Source organism: Mus caroli, unplaced genomic scaffold (genome assembly GCF_978045245.1).
Source record: "Mus caroli unplaced genomic scaffold, Mus_caroli_1 scaffold_4, whole genome shotgun sequence".
Lineage (NCBI taxonomy): Eukaryota > Metazoa > Chordata > Mammalia > Rodentia > Muridae > Mus > Mus caroli.
In genome coordinates, this window is record NW_028227259.1 from 123,193,081 (window position 1) to 123,209,892 (window position 16,812).

Sequence of the window (16,812 nt, forward strand, 5' to 3'; positions counted from 1 at the left end):
TCAAAGGGAGGGCAGAGTGGACAGGGGCAGGCTCACAAGTTCTCCTTCTTCTGTGGCTCTCCGTCATCTACTGAAGGTCATTTCATCAGGACCTTGCTGGGCATTCACAGAGGAGGGGCCTATGAGCAGTCATTTCCCAGCAAGCATAGTCTGAAAGATGCTTGTCCCAAAGCCAGGCCTTGGATGACCATGGCTCTTGGTCAGCGGAGATGACCTTGGTCAGCTGGTTCATGGTCATATCCATTATAATTAAGTAGAACAGGCTATCCTGATCTGGGGCATCTGGGAAGTGCCATGCATGTCCTAGGAGCTCCAGATCTAAACTATGAAGCCATTGTACTGGGAGGGGCTGGATCATCTGGAGTTTCCACGCGCACCTGAATCTTGGAGAGACAGGGATGCCATGGCTCATGTGACCAAGTCCCAGGAAACTCCCTGGTAAGGTCTGAGATGGCCATGTCCTGAGAAAATCTACTTGTGTTGGGGACACAGGCTTCACGGGTTTCATGAAACCTACTTCTAGTATCGAGAATACACATCATAAAAATATCCTAGAACAAAGCAAGGGAGCTGAACAGAGTGATCACAGCATCGGTGTGGTCTAGACACTGCTTACCAGCTTTCTCTTCATATCACCCTCACAACCCCGCTATGAGTTCACTTTGGCATTACTCTGTTGTAGAGCTGAGAAAGCCCAGGTACCCAGTGGTCAAGTGTCAGCAAAATGATTCAAATCGGGCATTGGCTGTCTAACTCCAAAGTGCATTCGGCCACCTGAATCTCTACCCCTTCTTCTGGAAGATGGTGTCTGGACATCTCTGCATGTCCATACTTTAAGCATCAGGCACACCCCCAGAAATGTTGGCTCACCAGTCAAGTGGGAACGTTTGGGGCCTCTAATGGGCATGACGAGAGCTCTATGAAAAAGCACCCATAGGCTAGGTGTGGGGGTGCTCGTAAGACCATCAATCTGAGAGTCTGAGGCAGGAAGATTTTATGTTTGAGGATAGCCTGGGCTACATAGGAGGCCTGAGGGGACTTACCTGTCATTTATCATGTTTAGATTGCTTCCAACCTTGGAGTCACAGCCTCTATCCCGAGAAGCCAAATGTGGTCACCCTTCCTTAACCCCCCCCCCCCCCCCCGGTTAAAACAGCTAAAGAGTAAAAACCATAAAAGGAAGATTTATTCCTTGAGCCACAGTGGGAAGAAAGGCAGAGAGAGGAAGCGACTCCCTCTAAGTATAGGACCTGAGGTGAGATTAGCATTTACATAGAGGGAGAGGTAGTGATAGGCATGTCTGTGCCACCCTGTTCAGAGTCTGGTCTATCTACTCTGACCCATTACTGTCTCAGCTCTAGCGTTCCCAGCAAGAGGGTCTGAGAACCTGTCCCTACTGTGTGAAATCCTCACCCTGCCATACTTCACCCCTCACCCCACCCACAGCCCCATCACCCCAGTTGACACCAGGCTTCAGAATTTTCCTTCTTAGGTGTGAATATTCCGGTTTCTTGAGGTCCATTGTTCCAGTAGTCTGAGGGACAGGAGCACATCTTTTAAAACATCTTCATTCCTCTCTGGTCCCTTACAGGCTCACGTTGTTCTCTCCACACAGAGATCCATCTCTGGATGGACAGAGGGATTCTTGGCAACCTTACAGGCCCAACTTAGCTCCCTAAGGGTTGCCACAGTCTCCTCTGACATGTCTTTGCTTTGTTTGAGACAGAGTTTTAGGTAGCCCAGGCTAGTCCCAAACTTGCCGTGCAGCTCAGAATGACCTTGGACTGCAGGTGTTCCTTCGTGGACGGCCACATTTAGTTCTATCCAGACCTAGGGATCCAACTCCACCATCCCCAAATCCACCCCGGCTTTAGTTTACCCGGCATCTGTAAAAAAAAAAAAAATCCTTTCTTTCTTTTATTATTTCCAGAAATAATAAATAAAATACAACAATAAAATCATAGTAGGGGTTACCCTCTACAACAACGGGGCCAGAAAATGTGCAAAGAGGACCGGAAACTCAGAAGCATCAAGGATTTCCCTCTCCCACCTCTTCTCCGACCCCCCCTTCGCCCCCCAGGAGACTGGAGGGACTTGGCAAGCCATCTCGTCGCCAATCAACCTGTGGTGTAACAATTAGCACTTAGACACCACTCACGCTAAACACACGCTTAGAAAACACTTTAAAGTGTGTGTTGGGGGGGGGGGGGCATCAAAGCTGGAGCCAGGCGGCCCTGGCAGGGAGAGGGAAGCAGGGAGCGGAGCCAGGAGGAGGCAGGGAGGGGAAACAGATCAATGCTTGCGGAATGGAAGCGTCTAATACCCTGTTATTGACGAGGCCGCAGCACTTTGAGGCGTGTTTGCACCGTGAGCAATTAGTCTGGGAGCCGCAGGAGTTAAGCTAACACGGGCGCCCCCCCATCTTGCTCTGGGATGGGACTTGCGCGGGGTGGGAGCCCCCGCAGCAGTGGCGCCAGCCTGCAGCCCTAATGGGGCCCATCCGCGGAAGGCAGAAGGCTCCAGCCTCCCTGAAGGCCCCCCTGCCCCCCGCCGGGCTGGCCCCCCAGCCCAAGTAACAGAATCCAGTCCACACGGAGTCTGTCTATGAGCGCACAGGCTGCGCAAATTGATTGTAATGGGCTTCTCCGCCGCCTGTTTTCTCGCCTCTGCTGTCGCCTTCCATAAACCGGGACAGGAAGAAGCCAGTCCTCTTTGCTGCAGTGCCTCGGATGAAAAGAGACTTTTGTGGGTGGGCAAGTGACTGACAAGGGAGGGCAGCCGCCTGTCTCCAGCTCTGGTGGCCTTGCCTCTCATCTTCAGTGAGCAGAGAGACATCCAGATGCACCCCACCCAAGCTCAGTGGGATTGGCCAGCTAGATTGAGGTCGCTGTTCCCTGAGCCCAGTTTAGGGGTCACCTCTAATGCTGCAGTGTTTGAGGGTGAAGTTTCCAAAAAGTTAGAAAGTTGGAGAGAGAGAGAGAGAGAGAGAGAGAGAGAGAGAGAGAGAGAGAGAGAGAGAGAGAGAGAGAGAGAGAATATGTTACTCTTGGAGCTAGAATTCCAGGTTGTTCTGAGCCCAATCTGTGTGCTTGGAACTGAACCCAGGTCTTCTTGGAGGGCAGGAAACCTCTGCTCTGCAGGACCTCCCTTGACTCTGTCTAGACCCCTGAAGCCCCGCGAAGCCCCAACATCCCTTTTATTTCCTTCTCTATCTTCCCACAATGCCAACCCAACCCCCTTGCATGCATCTCTCACAAGGCACCATCTCCATACTACATTGAAAACTCAATAGGCAGATCTTCCTTCCTTCCATGTCACCAGGATCTGGTACCAATCAGTACCTAGGTACTGTGCCTTAGTACTTCTCATAAGTACTGTGCCTTAGTACTTCTCAGTTGTAGGAATGATGACCAAGATCCACAGCCGTCTTTTGGTGCTAATAAAGTTTTACTGGCACATGGTGACACCCTTCGACAGAGTATTGCTTGCATGCTACAGCAGCACCCTTAAATACGTAGCTAGGACAGAGAAAGTCTGTGTCTTGCAGTAGTTGGCTAGCCTCTAACCAAGTGGATTAATTAGCTCCCTGTTTTGCTTTTTGCACATAGCAAACATATAACCGGTGCAGTCTTTACGTTCAATAGAGGGTCTGGATAAATGACTCTGACTTCTCACTTCTCTGGGTGCATAACCCCGGGGATGATGCCTGGAATTTGCTAGCCCTCAAATGCACCACAATAGAGATGGAATCTTAAATGTCTGTTTGTAGTTCTTGTTTGAGTCGTGCCAGACAATAGTTCTGCAAAAATCAAAACAACAGACAGTGTTGTGCTGGTCTTTGCATCCCAAAGCCAGCAACCAAGACAGTGACTATATGGCAGACCCTATATTGTCCTTCCTGTTCCTTCCCCTTCCTGGCTCTCTTGACTTTTCCCTGATTGCATCTTATGTGTGTGTTTGCAGAGAGTTCAGAGTGATGTAGCAACTGTCTTGGGAACACTCAACAGCAGAGGTATGGAAAACATAGCAAATAATCCCCAATGAGGGGTTTCTAGCTCCCTGATTTTTTAAACAAGGATTACAGTGGTCCTCCTTGACTATTTAGTATTGTCAGGAATTTCTCACCTACATCAGGGGTGAAGCATTCAAGGGTGGAATCCAGGGCTGATATGAATGAAGTCTCTAGGGAACCAAACCCCAAGAGAAGAGGAACACGGGTGGGGTTGAGGTAGGGCAAACCAGGTCACCCAAGACCACTAGAAAACAGATATTTACTTTACAGTAGAAAAGTTACAGTTACAAAGTAGCAGTTAAAATAATACATGGATATTTACGTTATGATTTATAACAGTAGCAAAGTTACAGTCACCATAACACCAGGAGCTGTATTAAAGGGTAGCAGCATTAGGAAGGTTGAGAACCAATGCTCTAAAGGCAGAGCTGTGGCCTCCACCCCTCCGCATGTGGCTATATCCTGACCTCTGGAACCTGCAGGACTTGAGGGTAAGAATATTGTACAATGTTGGCACAGGTCTTAAAGGACATGTGTCCCTTATGAGGGACACACGAGAGGGTGATTGAAGTTGAGGGCAGAGACTGGAGTTATTATGTCTGTTAGGCATCGAAGAGGTGGTTGGGTTGGGATACACACATGCCAAGGAATGCACGTGGAGGTCAGAAGACAACCTCCAAGTCAGGCTTAGCCTTCGCCTTCTGTGAGACCTTGTCTAAGACAGGGTCTGTGGGGATTTCTTGTTTCTACCTCTGGTCTCCCTGCGGAAGCACTGGGATTGCAGGTGTGGGCTATGATTACAGGTGTGAGCTATGGCATCTGAGTTGATGGGATTTGAACTCAGGTCTGCATGCTTGCTGGGTAAGCTCTTTACCAACTGAACCATTTCTGTGTCTTCAGCCTAGTTTTTCTAAACTCAGTGAACAGAGACCTTGGGCCAACCCTTGCCGAGTTAGTGAATGCTTTTCTCTGGTTCAGCAACTGTTCCTGCTCCTGCCAGTTTTGAGGGGCCCTGGAGCTGAATTCCAGATGCTTCCTGGGGGAGTTTTTAATATGGAGGCTCTCCAGCTGAAATGGGAGGACTCTTTTTAAGACAGACATTTCCAATCCTTTGCAAACACACGCCCTCCCTAGAGTTTGAAGTTACACTAGGCAGAATATCTATCCAGTTCTGTCTATGTCAAGCCAGGCACCAAAATGGAATGTATGTGTGTTGTTGGAGCAACAGGGGTCCCAAGCAGAAATACCCACCCAGGCAAGAACATTGTCAGTTAGTGTGTCCTCTCTGGTTACCACTTTCTGCTTTGTATTGCTAAGAGGGGGAGAAATGGGCGTTTTGTTTAACACCCTCCTGTTGAATCTCCTCCTGAGCACCTTCCTATACACTTAATCTAGCAAAGTGGGGAGAAGACAATTGTCAGGCCCTGTCAACAGGCAGTTCCAGTTGGGTAGGGATAGGGTAATGAGAGGCAAGGTCCTGTGCAACCAGGGAACTCACCTAGAAAATATTTCAGAAGTCATGGGGTGGGGGTGGGGGGGAACATCCTGAGTGCTGACAAGACATGTTGAGGAGTCCACGGAGGGCTTTTGAGAAAATGGTCACCGTCCCTGGCAGAATCTCCCTGCTGCTATCCTTAGGGGAGTGACATTAAAGAATCCCTGGAGCAGCAATGGTGAGAGACAACACAGCATCCCTGAGCTGGAGAAATCCTTTTCTTTAATCCCATTCTCTTCTAGGCTCCCCTCCCCCATGTCAGTGCTGACTGGGAGCTGGGAGAGGCTGTGCCCCTCCCTACTTCTCAAAGTAAGGCTCAAGGGCTCCTAATGTGGGCTCCGCAGTCACATGTTTTGGAATCGGGTCTCAGTGTGACCATTTGTGAGCTGGGTGACTTGCTGCAGGTGACATGACTCAGATTCTGTTTCCTCCTCTGTAAAATGTGTGTAGTACTTCCTAGGGTTTCATGGGAGTTCGGAAAGTTAACACAGGATTTAAACAACACCACAAAGAGGATGGAGAAACGGCTCAGAAGTGAAGGGGAGAGGTGAGGGGGAGAGAGCATGTGGAGGGGACCTGAGTTCAGTTCCTAGCACTCATGTTGGGCAGTTCCCAACTGTCTATGACTGCATTTCCAAGGATCCAACGCCCTCATCTGGTTTCTGCCAGCATCTGAAAACACATGGCATATATCCGAGTGTGTGTTTGCCCGTACACACACACACACACACACACACACACACACACACACACACACACACACACACAAAACCAAGTAAGATAAGTATCTTTACTAAAATAAAGGACACAAAGAACATGAGATTTATAATGTATATACATATAGACACATTTATTTATGTTATAAATATAATTTATACCTGGTGAGGTGTACATTTTTTCCAATGGATGGAACACTGAGGACTTTTGTTGTTGCTATTGTTATTGTAATTTGCTTATTTGTTTGAGAGGAGGTCTCATTAAATAAGAAGTCTGGCCTCAAATCTGCCATCCATCTGCCTCAGCCTTCTAAATACTGGAAATTATAAGTCCAACAATGAGGTTTTTAAGATTGTGTGTGTGTGTCTGTGTGTCTGTCTGTCAGCTTGTGTGTCCATGTGCATGTATAGTTGGGTACCCACAGAGGTCAGAAGAGGACATTAGATCTCCTGGCACTGGAGTCACAGGCACTAGTGAATCACACAGTGTGTGTGTGTGTGCTGGAAACTTACCCCAGGTCCCCTGCAAGAACAACAAGTGCTCTTAACCCCTGAGCCATCTTTCTAGACCCAGAACACTGAATTTCAAAGAATATGGTCTTATAGCCGCTTTCAGATTCACTACAAACAACATGTTGACCCCTTTGAAATGACCTTCTTGCCTCTACTCTTCTAGCCCAGGAAACCTGACCACTTTCCCTAAGATCTCATCTAGACCCTCCTGTCACAGGCCCCACTATGCACCACAGCCCAAGGCTCTCTGCTCCCCTCAGTTTGCAAAACCTTTCAAGATCACTCAAGAGCACTATTTCTGCTCTTTTAATTGCTGTGCAATATTACATTGCATGTACATTCTACACCGTTGGATTCTAAGGATGGGGAGAGCCCTCTGACTGTGGGTCTGGCTTGTTCTGCCTTCTGTTTAGTCCTGTGAGAAGCGGATGCCAATGCAAGGATATCAAGACAAATACAAAGACGCTGGAGGTGGTCAGAGGCAGAGAGTCTACAGTTTGCTCCAGAGTCCCATCCAAAGGCAAGGAAGTAGGGAGGGAGGTTGGGTGGAAGTGTCCTTCCTACACTACCACCCAGACCCAGGAAGTTCGGCAAGGCCACGGGGAGGAGGAGGGAGGCCTTGAGTGGACCCATCAGTGAAGTCTCTCACCTGTCTTTGGGCCGGTGAATGCCTTAGTGTCTGGCCGCTTTTTTAGTTGCTGGTAGGGGGAGGGAGGGTCATCCCGGGGGGAATGTGACCTCCCTCCATCCTGGATGAACAGGGGTAGATGTGGTCTCATCACTATGATCAGTGCAGTTCGTTCATCTCACTTCAGGGAATCAAAGGCTTTCAAGGAGAATTCCCAGGCCCTTCCACACCCGCAAGACCCAAATACTAGCGATGGGTCCGCCCCCATCTAGAGACCATTTTTGGAAGCATGGGATTCAGACTCTGGGATAGTGGAGGCCACCCACAGTGAGCAGAAACCAAATGGCCTTGGCTCCATAGGCATCTAGAAACCGCTGACGATCTAGTTAGAGGGTCTTCGGAGACTTTATGACATTGAAAAGTTAGCAAGCACCAGCACCGGCACCAGCAGTGATGGGAAACACAGTAGATCAGGGTTCTGATGGACGAGCCTGGGTGGCAGAAGCAGGCGCCATCTTGCCTAGCTCCCGGTATTTGCTACTGCTGCTGGGGCTGACCATTGCCAGGCAGGGGCGCATGCCCGGACTAGGTGCTGGCGAGAAGGCAGTTATGACGACCCACCGTTTTGTTTGTTTGTTTGTTTTTCCTGCATGGCCCTTTGGCTCAGTCTCCCCACAATGTTTTCAACGGGGTTGCTGTTGAAGTACCACTGCCCACTCAGGCACAATGAGGTGACAGGAGACAGCAGCGAGGATGGAGGCTAACGGCCACTATGTGCTTCCGAGCCAGGTGTGGGGAAGCTGGAACGGCTGAAAGGGAAGCTTGTTATTGGGAGGGAAACCCCTGGCTCAAACAGGATGCAGGCAGAAGCGGAAGCCTTCTCGAGGCTCCACCGTGGCCTTGGGACTTCTTACGAGGAGTGAAGGAGAGCAGAGCCAGGAAATCAAACGTTTCCTGCCTCTGGACTTTCCAGAGGAGGGACCCATGGATGCCAGGTGCTCGGGTAGTGAACCTCATTACCCAGCAGCTCCAGTGTGGGCCACACCAGTGCCTTTTGGTCCCCAGAATGGATCCAACATTTGTCTGCAGAGTGTTTAATTACTTTTAAATTATCTGTGTGCTTTCCATGGCTGTTTGTAACAAACGGCCCCAAAGCGTGTGGCTTAAAACAATAGATACAGCCAAGCACAGTGGCACACACTTTAAATTTCACCACGGAGGAGGCAGAGATAGGTGGACCTCCTGAATTCAAGGTGAGCCTGGGTTAGACAGTTCTAGACTAGTTAGGACTGCAGAGTGAGACCATACGTGCCAGCTCTAGGAGGAGATGCTGCATGGCTGGACTCGTGGTTTCAGAGCCATCGACCCATCGTGCCTGGAGAGCCATGGAGAAGAAATGGTTGAGAAGGTGAGAGATGAGGGCTCGTCATACCTCCGAGGACTAGCCAGCAGGCTACACGAAGACATAACTATCAAAATCCACCCCCCTGTGATCCATTCTCACCAGCCAGGCCACCTCCCAACAGTTCCCCAACCTCCCAAATCTTCATTAGCTGCAGACCAAGTGTTCAAAACACAAGTCTTTGGGGACACATTAGAAACACAAACCTTAACAGGGAAGGACACTTTATCTTCAAGCTGAAATGCTGACCAAAGATTTAGCCTGGAGACAGGACAGACTGATCCAACATTTAGTTAGGCCGGAAAAAAATGAACATGGGAAATACTTCTAGTGTTGGATGTGTTAGCCAAGAGAATCGTCGGTGGGGTCCAGAAATTCTTTGATTGCCATGTGTGTTTAGCCCTTGTGACCACTGGAGATGCCAGGCTGAGCACCTCACATGGTGCTCCGGGCATTGCATGTGCTTCTCCAGGTTAGATGGAGAGGAAAGACACAAATGACCTCAACTGGCTGCATCTGTCCCTGTTTTTATCAAGAGATGACACATTTTCTTGAACCTTCTCTAAAAGGTCTGTCATCTCTGAGATTGAGGCCACAAAGCTGACGTTGCTTCAGGGAAGGCTGGGAAGTGAAAGACTCACACACACACACACACACAACACACAACACACAAGGGAGGGCTGGAGAATGGAAGCTACACATAGTCACACACACAAACATGCAACATGAACACTTATGCACATGCATGCACACACAGTCCACTCAACAAAGCAGGCTGATGATAAGTCTTGAAGATGAAGAAAACCCCGGGGTCCAGGTACACATCTATAATATTGGAATTTGGAAGCCTGAGGCCAGAAGAAGGAACTTGAGTTTGAGCCAGCCTGGGCTGCACAATGATGGCTTTAAAAAACAAATGAAGGACAGACGTTTACATTATTTTGAGGGTGAATGAAGAAGTCTCTTGGCAACTGCATAATGCCCCTTCCACATCCACCCCCTCCAAAAATATAGACCTGAGAACACTGAGGACCATGGAGTGTCCCCTAAAAAGTAGATCAGAACTCAGCCCCTGTGGCATCTGGTTTTCACAGCAGGCTCCCTCTTGGGGCAGTTCCATCTTTGGATTGGTTAGCCCTGCTTAGAAGTCACTTGGGCTGTGTGCAAGGACCGCAGGCCCCTGGGTGTCTGTAGCACAGGGCTGCAGAGCTGGGGGCCGGGTCTTGCTTTCAGTCTTAATTATCTCTTTGTCCTTGTATGGCTCCCCGAGTTCACCAATGTTTTGCCCTTGAGCCCCGAGTCCCTGCAAAGAGGATGGAAGTTCAGTTGGATTGAATTGGGCCATCTCTGCCCACCAGCTGCATAGCCCAGACCCCTGGGGGAAGGATACTCAGCCAAGACCTTGTCCCAGTGGGGCATCTTGATCCAGCAGCCTTTACTGAGGTGCCCTGGAGAAGAAGCGCCTGGCTGCTTGTCTGGAAGTGGAAACGGCGAGGCATGACCTTGGCCATGTTTATGAATTTCTCTGAGCCTTGGTTTCCCCTTCTGCACTGCCTTTCTCTGAAATTCCAGTGAGATGGAGCAAGAAAGAAAGACAGGGAAAGATCATATGAGACTTCTTCCTCCTCTTCCTCTCCCACCCCTCCTCTTCCTTCTCTTCCTCCTCCACCCCTCTGCTTCCCTTTCCTCCCACCTCCTCTCTCTCCTCCCTTCTCCTCTCCTCCACCCTGTTCTTTCCCCTCACTCTCATGACAATATGAGGCAGAAACTTCTAGATTCGTAAATGGGATTCCTTCCTTCCTCTTTACACATCATTCTCTCCTGTGCCAATGGCATGAGTCCTGAGAGTGCTTCCTATGTTCGAGATTTGAGTGCCTTACCAAACGAAGACATTCTGCCTTACGCTAGGGACTGCCTTTTGCATGTGTTGGCTTTTTCTCTTTGTTTTAGTAACTTTTTACATCCTCAGCCAGAGTTGTTGGTTTTCTAGTAAGGTCCACGATGTGATTTTCACATTTATCCAATTTCTTTTATGTGAAAAGGGGGATTGGTGATCCAGATGTTTTGTGGATGGGAAGGCTAAGGGAAGACCAAGGCAATAAGATGCCCTGGGTAGCCTCTGCCCCTTCCCTGCCAGTGGCAGTCTCCGGCAGAACCCACACACATCAAAGTTCTGGCTGACTCGCCTGATGTGCTCTGCATTAGAAGGTGGCAGAAAACATCTTAGGTACATTCCTGCAGGTGTTTGGGGACAGAGCAGCTGTCCACAATGGAGTAGCCTGCAGACCACATGTCCAAGAGATGAGTCTGCAGGTGTGTGACAGAGCTTGCTTGGATTCCTGTTACATTGGGGGCGGGGGGTGTGATCATAGGGGCCTTCTGGGTCCAGACAAAAGTGTGGGTGAGCATGCACACATGCTGTGTGTGAGCTGTTAGCCGAACCATGTAGGAACTCTAGGTGAGTTCGAACTCTGTGGCTAAGACCCAAAAAGTAAGCTAGGCTGTGTGTTCATCTCTACCCAACAGAGCTGACTGCTCTTTGACCTTGAGCTTTCTGAGTTCCTCAACTGTAGAGGAAGGAGAACTGGTTTAGAACAGCCCTTTGTCCCTTCCTCCTCTTTTAAAAGTTATTCACAATGGGCACTCTCTCAGTGCCTGCCAGGTAGCCGACTATGGCCTAGCACACAGTTGCTGAGAGAACTGTGGGGTCAGACAGAGAGTCAGCCGACATCTCTACCAAGGTCAAAGGAGAAAGCGGTTCCAGTTTTGAGCTTGACTGCTCTATCCATGCTCAATTCCACCTTTATATCATCATCATCATCATCATCATCAGCAGCAGCAGCAGCAGCAGCAGCAGCAGTAGCAGCAGCAGTAGCAGTAGCAGCAGCAGCAGGAGGCCTTACTCAAATAAATCGGCTGGATTTGCCTAGTCACCTATGAAGCTTTATTAATAGACACAGGATCTGTCCAATTTGACTGTTGGTAGCCTCACTTGTAATCAGTGTTCATTAAGTGTGTGAGTGTGTGTATGTGTTTATGTGTGTATGTATGTGTGTGAATGTACAAGTGTGTGTATGTGTGTATTTATGTGTGTATGTGTGTATATTGTGTATTTGTGTGTGTATGTGTTTATGTATGTGTGCTTGTGTGTATTTATGTGTGTGTATGCTTGTGTGTATATGTATATGTGTGTGTATGTTTGTGTGTATGTGTGTATTTATGTGTGTGTGTGAGTGTGTGTGTGTGTGTGTGTGTGTGTGTATACATCTGAGTGTAGTACCTGCGGAGGCCAGAAGAGAATGTCTGACACCCTGGAGTTGGGATTGCAGGTGGTTGTGAGCCACTCATATGGGTGCTGGGAACTGAACTTGGGTCCTCTGCAAGAACAATACACAGTCTTCACGGATGGGCCATCTTTCTCCATCCCTAAAGGTAACCATTATTTTTTTTTAATGGACATAATCAGTCATTCAAAACAACAGGTTCAATAGGAAATTCGCACACATTCGTAATGGCATGCCACCCACTCCTCCCTGCTGGCTCCTCCTCCTTTTCCCTTCTCTCTCATGATCTCTTCCCTCTTAGACCCCATACATCAGAGATAGAATCTATATACGTGTAATATTAGTGCCTTTCTGAGTCCAGCTTATTTTGTTTAACATGGCAAGCTCCGTGCAAACGTTCTGTGCAAACGGCCCCTTTTCATTCCTCTTCATGGCTGTATACTACTCTATCATGTATGCATGCACATTTGTTTATGTCGTCATCTGTTGACGGGCCTTGATGCTGGTTCCAGGTCTTGGTTACTGTGGACAATGCTGGGATTCCAAGCCTGCTCCACGGCTCAGGTTGCGCCCATCTTGTCGTGTAGATGAGACACCAAGCCTTGTGGACTTAGACATTTATTTCTGGGTGCCAGGGAGAAGGGAATGATTCTCAGGTCTGTGCTGAACAGTATTGGACATCCATTCTTGAAGACACCTACTTCCCTACCCTGGTCTACCAGCTGTTCTGTCCTCCACCCACAAAAGATATGTGGTACCCACAGATGGTACAGAGAAACAGGGGACACTTCTGGCTAGGCTGACCCCAGTTTGCGGGTTCTGTCATTTCCCAGGGAAGGGACCTGATTTATTTACTGTCTGCCATTGGGTCTCCCAAGGAAAGACACAACTCCATTGACTGCCAACTCCCTGTGTCAGCACCGTGCACGCAAGGGAGATCTCTAGAATGAGCTGCCCAGACAGCTTACCAGAAATAGTGAGCTCCCTCTGGTTTGCAGACCACCTTAGAAGGATGGCATTGACTGAAGTTGGCCCAAAGGCTGTGTGTGGCTGACTTGGCCTCTGGGTAACACCGGGAACCCAGCTCTTCCATGGGGGCTGGGGATTCGAACTCAGGTCAGAACAGTACTATACCTACATGGCAGTATCGCCAGCACCATGGACTGCGTGACATTTTTTGAGTGAGGAGGATTGTGCTTTCAGGTTGCACTGGATCGGTCCTGTCCGAGCATCTGTTGCTGAGGAAGTGAAGTAGAAGGATCGAGGAAGGGAGGGAGGGAGGGAGGGAGGGTGCATATTGGGATTTTATCCTAGGGCTCTCTCCCTGCTTCTCCAGCCTCCTTCCTAGGAGCTCCCTCCTCTCTTTGGGAGGAGTTTGTAGTGATGAAACTAGACAAGGATGGGAGTCGGTCTGGGGACCAGGGAGCCTGTGGATCGCCTGCAGCCAAGGAGAAGACACAATTACCCCAGCAACTGTCCACCGGCCCTCGGCTCTGAGCCTCCACTTAATGTAATTGAGTGTGAAGGCCGGCTGGAGACAGAGGCGCCCTGCTGCCCCCTCTTCATAATATAGACACTATTGGCTGCTAATTGGCGCCAGTGGGCTAGCGCTAATTGTCCTAATGCACCGGGCTTGATGGAGGACCAGGGCCGCGCAGCACGGGGGGTGGGGGCTCCTGGGGAGATGGTGGCAGGGGTGGGCGCCTGGCACCAGCTCATAAAAGTTGGAACAGGGCTTTGATTTTGCATCAAATATTTAAGTGGCTTTGGGTGGGGGTGGAGGAGGAGGAGGAGGAGCGGCCTTCGGCTGCGGTAACCCACAAGGGGCTTGGGGACTAGGCCCCCTGCCATCCTCATCAATGGGTTATCCAGATGGCTGGGTCCTCAGTATTGGCTAATTAATTGGGTGAGTTTCTAATGTTCCTGTCTCAGCTTTCCCTCCCTCCCTCCCTCCCTCCCTCCCTCCCTCCCTCCCTCCCTCCCTCAAGTTGCTTCTCTGGTTCTGGCTGTTTATGGTCACTGTGCTCAGAAAAAGTCAGAAAAGCTGAGGATAAGCTTGGACTCCCCCCACCCGCAGTGTTCTTAGCAAATCCACTGTTGGGGTAATGAGGTTAGAGGAATGTGCACCACCTTCTGAGACACCTAAGGCCATTTAAAGGATTTTAGGGGTGTGTGTGTGTGTGTGTACACACATACCCCCTCCCAATCCACTTTGTACCTAGGTTTGTTCTAAATGTGTGTCAGGGAGACATGACTTGTTACACCCCCCCCCCACACACACACACACAAATTGTGTGTTTCTGAATAAAGTCACAAAGATGTGAATGGTTAGTAGCTAGCTAGCTCCTTAGGGACTGAAAAGCCCTAGGATCAGCCGTTCACTGAGCTATAAATCATTCCACCACTGTTGACTGAGATGCCAGCAGGACATCAGCAAACGTCATGGCGAGGGCTGCAGCAGCAGCAGTGTGACATTCTAGAATAGTCCATTAGACAGATGATGCGTGGGGAGACCTTCAAACCCAGAGGGGAGGCTAGCAAGTGTTGTCACATCACAAGAGTAGGAGTTTTGAGTACTTTGAGCTTTAGGTGGTTTTTTTTTGTTTGTTTTTTGTTTTTGTTAGACAAGGGTCTCAGGTAGCTCAGGCTAACCTCACCTCAAACACACTGTAGCCAAGGATGGCCCTGCACTCCTGAACCTTTTGTTTGCACTTCCCTAGTACTGGGCTGGCAGTCACTTGTCACCATGCCTGGTTTTATGCAGTGCTGGGGATCAAAGCATGCTTCATGCTTCCTGGACAAGCACTCTCTGCCCACTGGGCTGCATTCATGGCTCTTGCTTTTTCTTTAAAATGAATTCATTGTAAATTTATGCAAGTTAGCTTTAATTTGTTTTGAAATGGAGTCTTGCTGGGTAGCTCAGGCTGGTCTTAAACTCTCAGGTCTTCTATCTCAGCCTCCTTTGATTACTGGGATTCTAGTGTAAATATCTATGCTGGGAATATATATAATATATATATATTATATATACAAATATACATATATATATGTATATATTGTATATAATAGTGCAATATATGTATATGTGTATATGTATATATATGTATATATGTATATATATACATATTCTCCTCTCCTCAGACACACAGTCTGAAGATCATGCCATGTGATATCTTTCGAGTGCCTGCCTTTTGACGGTAGACCTGTCACACGAGGCCAGGGAGTCCTCACGCTTGGGGACATCAGAGTAGGGATGTTCTCTAAGGTCACAGGCAACTTACTCCTCTTACTGAACACACAGAGGCGGTGGCTTCCTTCTGGATGCTGGTAGGGCATTTTTAGTGATTGAGCAGCGGTGGGCATGGACAGGGTTCCCTGCCCTCCATGTTATTATTATTTTTTGTAATTATCTCTCTCTCTCTCTCTCTCTCTCTCTCTCTCTCTCTCTCTCTCTCTCTCTCTCTGGTTGTCCTGGAATTCACTATGTGGATCCAACTTATAATTTACTTTTTTTTTTTAACAAGGGTTATGTTCAACAGTGAACTAGCAAAGTTTCCTACAATTGAGCCAGGCCTAACACAGCTCTGTAGGACATATATAGATGTGAATTTGCATGTCTGAGTGTGCATACCTTTGCAGGCCTGGCAAATTACTCTCAGACTGCGTAATGTCTCAGAGGGCACTACATAGAAAAACAAACAAATAAACAACAACAAAAAATAAAACAAAACAAAAATGAAACGGAAGGAAAGACCATCCAGAGACTGCCCCACCCGCGGATCCATCCCTTATACAACCACCAAACCCAGACACTATTGCATATGCCAGCAAGATTTTGCTTACAGGACCCTGACATAGCTCTCTCTTGTGAGTCTATGCCAATGTCTGGCAAATACAGACGTGGATGCTCACAGTCATCTATTGGATGGAACATAGGGCCCCTAATGAAGGAGGTACAGAAAGTACCCAAGGAGCTAAAGGGGTCTGCAACCCTATAGGAGGAGCAATAATATGAACTAACCAGTAACCCCCCAACACCCCAGAGCTGTGTCTCTAGTTGCATATGTAGCAGAAGATGGCCTAGTCTGGGTCATTAATGGGAGGAGAGGCCCTTGGTATTGCGAAAATCATATGCCCCAGTACAGGGGAATGCCAGGGACAGGAAGCAGCAGTGAGTGGGTTGAGAGCAGGGCAGGAGGAGGGTATAGGGGATTTTGGGGATAGCATTTGAAATGTAAATGAAGAAAATATCTAATAAGAAATTTAAAAAAGAAACAAAGCAACAATAATGACAAGCTTGGTTTTGGAAAACAAAATGTGCTCAGCTTAAGGGCTTGCAAGATGGTTCAGCAGGTACAGGCACTTGCCAGCCACTTGAAGACTTGAGTCACATGGCAAAAGGAAAAAAACCAACTTTGGTAACTTGTCCTCTGACATGAACTATGGCAAACACTTATGCACACACACACACAATAGTAATAGTAATAATAATAATAATAATAATAATAATACATATTTTATAGTACCCCACTTATTTTGTATTTACAAAAAAAAAATAATAACAACTAGCAACCAACGCGATTTATGCAAAACCACACCCATGAAATTGGCACTCACATGACTGGAGAGGCCAGGCTTGTGGCCACAAGGGCTTCTGTTTACATCTTGGGACCTTTTTCCTCTGTGTAATGAGATAGCCTGGGGATGATTTGATGCATACCTGCCTTACACACAGTCTGAAGATCATGCCATGTGATATCTT